The following is a 12674-nucleotide window of genomic DNA, read 5'->3' as shown; positions in this document are numbered from 1 at the left end:
ATCTATCTATCTATCTATCTGAAGGCTTCGAAGGGAGACCTGAAGGAATCTCCATCTCTTGCTAGTCTTTCCAACTTTACATAGCTTAGCTTTAAGTTCTCATTGTGGAAAAGGCCTATTGCTGTACAAGTGAGCTAACACATGTAAACAAAGTCATAACAACACTATTACATGTATACAAAACATTTAAAATCTTTATTTCTATTATTTCTTTATTAACTTTACGTATTAGTATAACAGTCCCTGTATTAAAATATTGTCTGCACATGCTGTACATTACAAAACCATCCATTACAAATTATTCACCTGAAGACCTTGGAAGAAGAAAACGATGCTGGAAAAAAGAAAACATAACAAACAAGTGAATAAACAATATTACAGAATACAGGAACAATACAAAACCATCCAGAAGTAACCCTCACCAGTAAATCTCGCCATAGAAAAGGCACATACTGTATGTATAGTTTTGGGTTCACCCAAATACAGAACTTGAGTTTGGAAATTCCTTAAAGTAAAGACCGTTCCATACCCACTGAACGTGGCAGAAGATGGAATGGGTTATAAGAGAAATGGGAAGTAATCCAGTATCCAGTGAATATAGATATTTCTCTATATGAAACCAAGGTGGTGCACGCTCTGGAGGAAACGACCAGTGGGACGGACTGTCAAATATAATTAAACTGTGAAAGAACTCATCTTAAATAATCCTTACCCCACATTGTCAGAAGTAAGGGAGACCACTTGTCAATATCCAAACTCCACTGAATTTTGTGATTTGTGAAATGTCCTCCAGAGCTCCCCCTGATCTGACATCCAGGATCATGATATGTAGTTTCAACTAAGCAGAGAAAACACTTGATAGTTTAACATACGCCATCTATAATGCTTTCACACTATGTACCAATACATCTTCACAGACCTTGATCCCTGGATCCCTGATCAAGTGTAAACTAATACTTATCTCCAAAGGCCATAAAGTGACAACAGAGGAGATCTGACATCATGTTAAAGTAAAAGGCGCCGATGGTGGCCCATCAACTCAACTTGCTAAGGCCACCAGTGGGTGATAACACTAATTGACAGTTGGTTTGTTCCGTTGCTTGAGCACAATAAGTCACCTTGCCATCTCTGAAGGTAAAATGCCTTTGGGAGCTATGCTATAATGACAGCAGCTCAAGCAGGCATGCTGACCAGAGAATTGTTCTCCCTCTCCCCTTCCTCTCGCATTTCTACACCACCAACCCCCACCCCTTCACTCCTATACATTTTTTTTATTCTGAAGAACACTTGTCTTCTCCTCTGGGCTGTCTCCCCCCTCTTTCCCTTCCCCTTTATTCACTTTCTCTTGACCTCCCTTCTCCTTGCGTCCTTTCCTGCCTTCCCCTTCCACACCTATCCCTTCACCCCTCTCCCCTCTGCACGTTCCTTACACCCCTCCCTCCCATCTCCTGATTCCCCCAGCTGCTTGTTAGGGGCAGACTCAGGTGGCTCACGGAGGCTGAGATGGATGAGGTGTCGGCCCAACGTCGACCCAATGGCATCCTCACGGAGCAGCACCAACGGCCAACATCCCGCCGGCCTGTCACGTCCAACCAAGACTGGTGACAGCTATACACCGTAGTCCTCTGCTTGAAAGTACAGCACTGCTCCTGTAGTGTGAGGCAGATCATACAGGCTGAATATCACAATCGAGCCAACAGCTTTGTACTTGAGATGTGAGCTTTGACATTGAATTAAAGTTAGACGGCTGCAGCACAATTATTAGGTTGGATGTTGCTGCTCTAATCTGTTAAAGCACACTTCACACTGACTGTGAGTGTATGTTGTTGTCTTATGAAGTTTATATAACTCGCCAATGTGTTGCACACTGTCAAAATATGTCACAGCCAAAATGTTTTCAGCGATTTCTGCACAAGCTTACTTTTACATGAATTGGAAGGAGAGCAATTACTTTGAAAAATCAATGCTCTCCTTGAGAATTCTCAGCTTTGATGCATTCAAAGTGATGGATTAAAAGCCTTTATGTAAAAGTTTTAGGAGGAGCAACCTCTACTTTATAATTTAGATTGTCAAACCTCTTCCTCCCTGTTTGCCTAAATCAATTCACGGCATTTTTACCCACCTCAATATTTTATAAAGCGCCCTGATACCAACATAAATAAAATCAATGTTCCATTTTCCACTGAAGTGCTTTTTGAGGGTTGCATTTTATTGCTAATTAGTGGTAGCAAAGAAAAAGAAAAAAAGTTTCAGAATGAAGAGAGGGGGAATAAAAAAACGTTGCCAACCCCACTTCTAGAATGATGATGTTTAACCTCCCTAGAAACCGCCAGCTCTAAACAGCTATTGATTTGCTAATTGCCTTCACTTTCAATTCCATTGTTCCTTAAGGTGGTATTTAACCCCTGTGACATGCCGTATTTACTAAGAAAAAAACACTCAACATCTCAGCTTTCAACAACCAGGGTGTTCTGTCCACAGTCGAGGCCAGACTGCAGTTCCAACCTGAACTTATAATAAAATTGAGAATATGTTTACAATATGTGTGTGTGTGTGTTTCTCCCTTGTAGTTATTTTGCTTTTAATAATAATAATAATAATAATTATTATTATTATTATTATTGCATTTATATAGCACATTTCAATGCTTTAAACATATGACATATGAAGGGAGACAAACAAATAACACTTAAACAGAAAATAGAGACAGTGTTATCCAGGATGAGAGCATTAACTGAGACAATAGGCCTTGTTTACAGATGGGTTTTCAGGAGTTTAGTAGAATAGATGTGGCATTGTGGATGTCGGGAGAGAGTTCCAAAGTGTGGGAGCTGCCACACTGAAAGCTGACTGCAGGCTGGGGTGGGGATGGTAAGCAGACCCGGGGCCATAGATTCCAGGACTGCGTATAGGGTCTGATAGGCACTGTGGGGCAAGGGCATGAATGGATTTATAGGTGAGGTGATTTTGTATCAGATACAGGACTTGCCGTGGAGCCAGTGAAGGTGGATGAGGGTGGGGGTAATGTGCTACCAGGGCTTGGAGTGGGTGAAACCCCGTCAGCTGAGTTCTTCAAATGCTGGAGCCTATCCAGGGCCTCACTGGATACCCTTGACGGGACTCAATTGCAATAGACTGCGGGGGGATCTGGTTTAGTGCTGAAATATAGTTGGGTGTCATCGTCATAGCAGTGGAGTGCTGGTAACGGATGATCTGACCGAGGGGAAGCATGTAATTGGTGAATAGGAGGGGTCCAAGCACAAGTATTCAGATGGTTGAGGAAGATGGTGTGGGGGACTGTGCTGAAGACAGCAAAAGGGTCTAAGAGAATGGGGATACTGATGTGGCCAGCGTTTGCAGTGATGAGGAGGTAGTTTGAGGAGGCCATAGTTTGTTGCTGAGCAGCACCCTAATGTGCCCTATGACTAAGGTCTTAGGTAGCTCAGTGATACAGTGGCATCTAAGAAATACACTGTGTTCCAAATTAATATGCACATACTGTTTTTGTTATTTTTCTTACTGAATAGTCGATATAATTGGCAGTCAATAGGATTTTTTATTCCTCAACAATTACGTAATCTGGATTATTAAACATTTTTAAAACCGAAATCTGTTGTATTTTTGCATTAGAGGGGAAATTTTTCCCAAATCAACAACTATTTCTTTGATATCACAATAACAACTCTCTATCCATTGAACTTGTAAGTCCACTGTATTAGTTTTGCCTTGTATTTACTTGAGATGCCAGAGTTGCCTCCCAGGAGCTGCTGTTTTTAAGGATGCCCACAGGTTCTTCAATTAGGGTTGAGGTCAGAGAATGATGTGGGCCACACTGTGATACCTTTCTCCTTAATGCCCATAGCAGCCTAGGCCTCAATGGATTTGTTTGCAGCAGGTGGATGGTGCGTTGTCTTACAGAAAATTATTTACTCGGAAGGCCATCGTCTTTACAATGGCAGAAAATGGGCAGTAGGAATCCACATATTTCAGGGAGGTCATTTTTGGGACACCTCAGGCCACCTTAAAGGGGCCTACCAACTCACTATCCCATGATTCCAGGGACCAAAACGGTCCCTCCACACCTCATTGCTGACGTCGCACCTTGTTTGGGACATGGGTGGCCATCCAGAACTCCTTCATCTTGCCATCCAGAATCCATCATCTGCGACGGCAGTCCATGTTGGTGTGTTCGATGTGTGTGTGTAGTTAGTGCATGGGTGAATAAAACTGTAGACAATTAGTCTTCATGGGCCGAAATCAGCTTTATGCATCAGCAAGCCTCTGGAGCAGGATCCTGCGTCGGAGAGGATCTTGGGACTTCCAGGGAGGCACCACGCACACTTCAGAATACCTTTCGTTATATGCCTTACAGACATGTTCCTTAACACGCCTTTATCTGAGACGAACCCGGTCTGCTCTCTGACGATCAGAAACAAACTTTCATAGGGACGATGATCTCTCTCAATATTTCGTAAAACATCTTAGTGTTTCATACCTATTGAAAGATACTGCACTATTTCACGCTTTTCATCTGCAGAAAGATATTTTTTTCCCCTATATTGCATGAAACCTGTGACTTGCTTAATAATGTGGGACAACATCCTTAAGTAGTTTCCCATTAATTAGCAGCACAACTGAACACTTTCATTGAAAAACAAAAAATCTAATGTTTTTTTTAATCATATTTGCATAATAATTTGGAACACAGTGTAAGGTAATCAACATCAGCTGATGATTGTAAGACAAATCAACAAGAATTAGAAATATAATAATTGTATCTATTCTTCCTGTAACAGACTCATTGTTTAATTTATTTATGCTAGATTCTCCTTCTTTCCATCTGATTTATGATTAAAGTTTAAATGTGGTTTGACAAACAAATAGGTAAAAAGAGTAAACTGAATTTAGAGAGATACTAGGTACTAAAAAAAGACACACACGGCCAGATAAGGATGTTTTTGTTTGTTTTTTTCTTTCTTTTTTTTCTTTGGGGTTTAATTAAATTAGATTATATAATTACAGCTACATATTTAAAGCATTTTATTTGTTTTGGCCTGTTAGATATAAAACCTTCTGTTCCCAATGTCTCAAATTTGTTCTGAACGCAGAAAATTACCATACCGAGCTCACGCAGATGAAGGTGCAGGGGCCAATGTCTCCAGATAAAATTAAGATTGATCTTATTACAACAACTCATTTAGAGGCTAAGACTTAATCAATAGTAACTGTTTAGTACAAGGTTCTATTAGCCTCCAGGCAATTCAGTGCCTTGTCTAGGACATCATTATGTTTCCTGGCCCTCATGTCTGATCATACTTTACAGTTAGGTCACATGTGCGATCATTAAATGTGAAATAAGGGGGCTGAATGTGAAAAGAAATGCAATTTAATGCTCTACTCATGCCAAAAGATTACAGAATATGCATTTCCTTTCTTACCCAGGTCTGTTTATGTATGCTAAGTAAGTTTGAGTTGTAGTTTTTAGTTTTAGTTTTAACTAACTTCGCTCATAACAGCCCTCCCTTTCACTCCAGTAATCCTACAGCTGAAATTGTGTTTTACATGTGAACGCCTTCACTTATACTCACATCATCTGTACTTCCACCTTTGTGTTACTTATACATAACTTAATCAGTTTGACACAAAGAGTTTAAGAGATTTCACATTTTCAGAAAAAAAGAGCGCTGCTATTGGATCAGTAATCTCTGTCTGCCTCGGGTTTTGGAATCGATATTAGGGGAGAAAAAGTCAAATTGGTGCATCCCTAATCCAGATCATAAGTGAGAGCCAGAGATATCATATTGAAAAGCTCAGTGAGTATCTGGTAAAATTAGGTTAGATAAGAGGCTACTATTTTATAATCCAGTTCATTCAGGAAGCAACAGCTACTGCCCTCTACATCCACCATCACATCATCATCATCATTCTCCTCAGTTTCTTTGCCTTTTCGGCACAAGTTGCCACGTAAATTGGCAAGATACACTGTGTTTAATTAAACAACTTTCTTTCTTTTTTGGTACAATCACATGCAAAATTTCCTGTTCTTGCTGGATTTTGGGTGGTGCCTAGCAACAAAACAAAACACATTCCTGATATCTGCATTTAGTAGTTTTCAATAATCCAAAAGTCTGTTTCTAACTCATTAATTCGTACATCCCGCTGGACGTTTTGCGGGCCCCCGCCAGCTGTGCGCCCATGGATCCATCACCACCTTTGACCCCACTAGAGACGGCAGTGGGAGGGAGCTTAAAACAGGAGCACCATATTGCAATCACAGACTGTACTCTCAACCCCACGCCTGCTTGATTCTGTGTCTCTTCTTCCCCCTGTGGCCTGTGTCGATATCTCATGCATGAACCTTGCAGCAACCCAACAGTGCAGCAGCTAAAGGTATCGCTCAGAGCCCCTCTGTGTGTGCTCGTTGTCACAAGAGAGGATGCAGGCCTGCTGCTCTGATCCTGTTGGCTTTAGATGGATCTGGAGCCTCATGCTACAGCTGCCGCGCTGGCAAGCTGTCTACTGCCAACCGTGCGTGTGTCTTTGTGTGTCTGTGTGTGATCGGAGCTGCTTCACATCTAGACAAAAAAAAATAAAAAATCCACCTACTGCTGCACCAGTGTGTGCTTTCATTAGACACACACACACACAATTGCTCAGAAGACAAAAACCACCAGCAGCACCAAGGGATTTATTTCACTATCAAATATTCAGAGCATCAAACATTTGAGGTCTGCCATGTGAAAGTAACTCCACAGTGCAGCGATGCAAAAAAATTATATATATATATAAAAAATATATATATATATAAAACTGCTGCCAGCTAGTTATTTTCTGTCATATTTGAAGCAAAATGATGCCTGATCATCACACACAGTCATTTCTAATACAATTAAAATGTAATTACATAATAAGTAAAAGGTACTTTTAATAAAAGCCTGGATCTAAATAATAGTCTGCTTCGGATAAAAATATGATCCATTTACAATAATTCCTCCCTCTAGATTGCTTGGGATAATAGACATAAATATGCATTTTGAAGCTGTTGTGATGACTTAACAAGGGCAGAGTATACCAGTAGTTAGTGTTCAGACTGTACATAATTCAACCTCATCAAGTGGGTGTAATTTGGAAGTAGGAGCCTCTCTTCAATCACAGCTATGAGTTGAAGTTTTACAGTTATATAAAATTGAGTTAACAGTGACGTGGTCAGCCGTCTGTTGGTGCTGTAGCTGTGATGGGCTGAGTACTCCGAGCCGTGACCAAAATATGCTTTAAAATATTAATTACGTAATAACATACTCAATGCTTTTCCTCAGTTGGAACTTTTTTTTGGACAGGATAGTTGAACACTGGACAGTTTTTATTCCAGCCATAAAACATACCACAGTGTATGCTACAGCGTGTCTCACTGCAGCTTCACGCATGACCTTTAAAGCTGTTTGTTGCTTGTATGGATTTTCTTACAATACTACTGAGGAAATTGTGAGAGAAATGCAGCAATGTCATTCATTTATATCATGATAAGGGCTGGGTATATTTTAGGACCGTCCCTTTTTATTCAAAATTTGAATGGGAGACAAATTTAAATGTTCGATTTACAAAGATCTGACCAAATTCAAGATTCACAATGTGTAAGTGCAACAGGTTGAGCCTTGTAGTCCAGTTGGAGCTTTTGCAAAATGCACCGCCACTCTGATCTCTATTGTATGTCCCATCACCCTTTCAGCAAACTAGGCCATTGTTATTCTCTTTGCGCACTCAAAATGGAGGAAAAGAGCCTTGCTGAAAGAATAATCAGTATTTTGGATTCAACGCCATAGAGGGAAGAAGCAGCAAAACTAAAGTTAAAGCATCTAGCAGTGTAGTTGCAGATTGGATCTCCCTCGCTACACCCTCCTTAAACCATGGTGGCTGTAAAACACAAAAATGGGAACACCCCTATCTAGAGTCAGTGTTTGGTTTGTCCCGTTTTGGCTACTACATGGCAGTTTAACATGGCGGACCCCAATGGAAGGCGTCTGAAGATAAACAGCTCATTGTAAGGTAACAAAAAGATAATGATTCTTACATTCAGGTGATTATACACTATAGTTATGCATATTATATTCAGTTTCTGCCAGTTGATCCTCCTAAATGTTACACACTGGACTTTTAACATGTTTAAGCAAATATTCTTTTTTTTTTTTAAGTTGTTTGCCACAAATAAAATTGGTAAAAAGAACAATTGTAAATCAGCTAATATTTGATTAAACAATAAGTTAACATTGCTACAAATATAACCAGGCATACTCACGCCACATTTCGGTACATACCAAACACATTTGAGGTACCCAATGATTGATTAGTCACCCAGCCGTTATTGCTTTTAGGAAGACAATAAGATTATGCAAGTGTTTCAGTTGGCTGAAATGATTTTTTAAAGCCACAGTGAAAACCCAGGCAGCCCCAGTCTGCCATGCTTTCACATGTCAGCCATAATCAGGGTGAAGGCCCAGGTGGGAAAACCTTGTTGATCTGTAACCCTGGTTATTCCACTCAGACCGTCACCCACCTCCCACTAGCATTAAACTGGAAACCTCAATGCACCGGTGTAATTATGGCCAAACAAGTCCCATATGTACACACAGGACCAACACAGTCAGACACAAACGAGCACTCATTCAAGCTGGAATCCCTGAATGAACACAAGCTCACAGATGCACACACATTAATACATCACACTCACTCAAGCATATGAAGACACACACACAAACACACACCATGTGAAGGATGTAATGGCATGCTAATCAATGCAAAGCCCTTGATGTAGTGGAGCAGATGGCCTGAGGATGAGTGGCACAGGGCTGACAGGTACACTCCTTTTCTGCTTTCTTTATCCATTTTCTCTCTCTTTTTTCCTTCTATTCTGTTTTTCTTCCTTTCCAACTCCTCATTCATATTTCTCTTTTCTCTTTCCTCTGAACTTCATTTTCTCTCTCTACCAATATTTCCCTCCTCTAATCTCGCTATTTCGTCCTCTTTCATCACTATGCCATCTCACTTGACTTTTTCTTTCTTCGTTCCACGGAGTTGATATTAATAATCAACAGCATGCAAGGAGCGGCTGAAACGCTGCTTTGCCTCTGAAGTAGTAAACAGTAAAATGATGTCTGGTGTCTTGAGGGCAGCTCTTTGGTAATCCAAAGTATAAACCCCAAAAAATAAATAAATAAAAATGGAAGAAACAAAAAGGGGGGAGGGGGTGGCACCTATTTGACTGAAGAATGTCAAACATACTTTTAACGACATTGACATATTTCAACTCTTTCAATCGGTTTGCTGAATATTTAAATAAAATGTAAATGAATGAGGTTTCCATTGAAACAGCATGACTTCTGTGTGTGGGCTGTGGGCGATAGAGCACCTGACATGCCTCAACTTTTTCAAGGCTACATTGTGGGTGGTTAAGAAGAAAAAATGTTTATTTCACAGCCACCGCATGAGTCATATCCCATAATAAAGGGTGACAATATCTCATCTTCAGAGCATTTGTCCATATATCTCTCTTTCTCCCTTTATGCAGTAAATGTGTATAGGAAAGTTTCCACATGCACCTGCATTCTCCCTCATTTGCCCTTTACAGCTATCACTCCTCACTTCAATAGCATCAAATTAGTAGCCCTCATTAGGCTATTGTGCAAAAGAGCACATCATCTACTGTGGAAATGCTGCTTAGACACTTAACGTGTCTGTTTCTCTTTCTCCCACCAATGAAGTGAAATTTCACCCCTGACATCTAACTTGAAACATGATCATGAATCATAGGCAGTTGATTGATGAATCAGAGGCAGCTGTGGAGGAAGCGTGTGAGTCAACTGATCATTTACATATGACACGAACAGAATTTGCATGTTTGCATGTTTGGTGGCTCCTGGTCATTAAAAGGAAGGTTTGGTGCAGCAGAATCTGCATATCCCACATGCTGTACCAGAATGGCCAAAGATCTGCCACAGTGATGAGTTGCATCATAGAATCTGGCCTATTACAGGCCAACGCTGTCCAATCATTCAGTAACGCTCTGTGCCGAAGAGCCTATGCAACATTAAGCAGCTATTTATTCACAATCACGATGCAAAAATCCACAACAGGCTCTGAACTTTGCATTACAAAATTAACATGTGACAAGAAAGGTTTCCTTATGCTCACAGGTTGGAAGAAATACATTTAGTTTGAGTGATAGGTTGACAGGTCATGCACAGTGCAAAGCTTCTGATCTAACACAAAACATGAAAGCAGTAATAAAAAAAATCACCATAGTCGATACCAACACATTCTCACGCCTAACTTGTCAAATACTGCTGCTCGGTCAGTGGCCCTCTGCTGCAAAATATGATGCTGTAGGTATCCCTCTAGCATCATTGCTGGACACGCAGGGCTTCACGATCAATAATGAATTAGCAATAATGAATATGACACTACATCATGACACTAGAGGGGTACCTACAGCGTCTAGCTTAAAAGCAGAGGGCCACTGACCAAGCTGCAGTATATGATGACTTGGGAGTGAGACCAGGTTGTCCATACACATAAGGATGCAAGGGGAGTTTCTATTGTATGCAAATGAAACCAGGAAGAGAACACAAAAAATGCAATGACCTGAAGTCATTACACAACTAATCCATACTGCTCTGGCTGATATGCACTGTTTTCTGTTGAGTGCTAGATATTAAACCTCCCAAAAATATGTCCCTAGCATTGAGTATCGAATTGTGCCATGTATCACGTTGGCAGTGAATGCTTGGTCAGATTATTAAGCTTGCATACTTCTCTAACTTTAGACTGTATTTTATTTAATTACAGGTTCTTTGTTTAACACTTGTTCATTTTGGCATTAAAGCTGCAATTTTTGTCTTTTTTCTTGTCTTCGTGGGGGCAGCAGAATAAGCTGTAAACACAACATTATTTTAGCATCCATGTGGAGTCGTGTTTATGGCCATCTGGCAAATGTACATACTTATGGCACAATGCACTTAAAAGTGCTGGAAATGCTGTTGATGAAAGCAGAGTTTGCAGGTCAGACAACTAAAACAATCAACTAGGAAAAATGCTCAATGCGTGTTTACCATCTCACACCTGATTGTTATATTTTTATAGTCTTGCCCTTGCACCCCGCAGCTGTTATTGGCTGGGGCCTACACACAAAAACTGCCCAGAAACCTCCCGAAACACAGCAAGAAGACAATATATGCAGAAGGTGGGGACACCAACACACACTTCAGTGGGTCATTGGATTATTTTTGTGTGAGTTGTTTTTAGTAAAATCCTACTCAATCTGTCTTTAACATTTGATCAGTTTCCATTGTTATTAAAGCTTCAGTAGTGCAGCTTTACATTGAAAAGTGATTTGTATTTGTTAATATTCCCCAGACTATTGAAAAAGTATTGTTTGGTGTCTGTGCTGAAACTACGCACTCATAGTGAATATTTTTAAACCATCCCCAGTCCTACACTTCCTACACTGAAATGCAGAATACATAAGTGTGCTTTTCATGGTTCACTTGAAAAAGGTTCCTTGAATTTATTATTATAAACCACTGAGCCAAATGACTAGTTTCTCCTGTACTATAACGTGTGCACATTTCAACACTTCACAAAGTCGCCATTTTCCCAAGTGTAAATAGCTAATTAATGAACTTGTCAAAAACCTGTCACTGCAGCGCTTGTTGATTTGGATTGGACAGGAACTGAAATAACCTTAGTTTCACCGGCAGGTCTGGCACACAATAACACTGTAGTGTGAGACAATGTCATTTATTACCCAGTGTGTTCATACAGTCTTGAATGTTGAATGTGAACTTACAGCTTTACCCATGTGTTAACAATGTGTGTAGGTCTCCTCTATTCAGTATAGCTACAGTATAGTTCCATTGCACTGCTGCTCTCTCACCCACTCGGCTCAATATAGCATGGCATGTGTAATTGCACATAGTGACTACTAACTAACCTGTAATAATGTGTAATTGTTCATTACATGTCCACTAAAGAAACCAGAGAGCAGGGTCACTTGCTAAACAGCTCCCTCGCAGCTGGTAGTTATTCAGTGACTTGCTCATGGACTTTGTTGGTGAGAGCCCAAATCCTTTCCAAAAAAGTCTCACTCGAGTACATGGTCCCACCGAGACTTAAACTCGGATCACTGGATTCAAAGTCAAACTATGTGAGCAGATATTGTACTTCGGTGTTTTACTTCATCATGTTGATTTCAACCCTTCTGACATAATGGTAATAGGTTTTTATTAACCTTGATGACTAAAGGTCTTAATCAGCTCACTGTGGCCCATTTTTTCCTTTAATAATAGTTCTTTATTAACATTTATAGGGGAGTCAAAGTTTTATTGAAAAATAGCTCAATCTACTCAAATGACGCTGCATTTCTTTTATCATAAAACCATTCTGTGCTTTACCAGCACAAAGCATTCAGTGTCAAACAGCAGCAGGAAATATTTGGTTCACATTGCGGGATCTTAAAGGTACTACAGGGAGTTTTTAACTGGTTATGAAGCAGCTTTAATTTAACGCTGATGCCTCTATATGAGCTACATAAGCACACGAGACCATCGGTGAGAAGACTGGCTATGTCTGTTTCTATCTATGTTGTTGTAATGCCAGCCACCGGGTCGGATTCCCCTTGAAAT

This window comes from Morone saxatilis, unplaced genomic scaffold, assembly GCF_004916995.1.
Source record: "Morone saxatilis isolate NCDOM2014 unplaced genomic scaffold, NCSU_SB_2.0 Contig15, whole genome shotgun sequence".
Lineage (NCBI taxonomy): Eukaryota > Metazoa > Chordata > Actinopteri > Moronidae > Morone > Morone saxatilis.
This window is presented reverse-complemented; position numbering follows the sequence as displayed.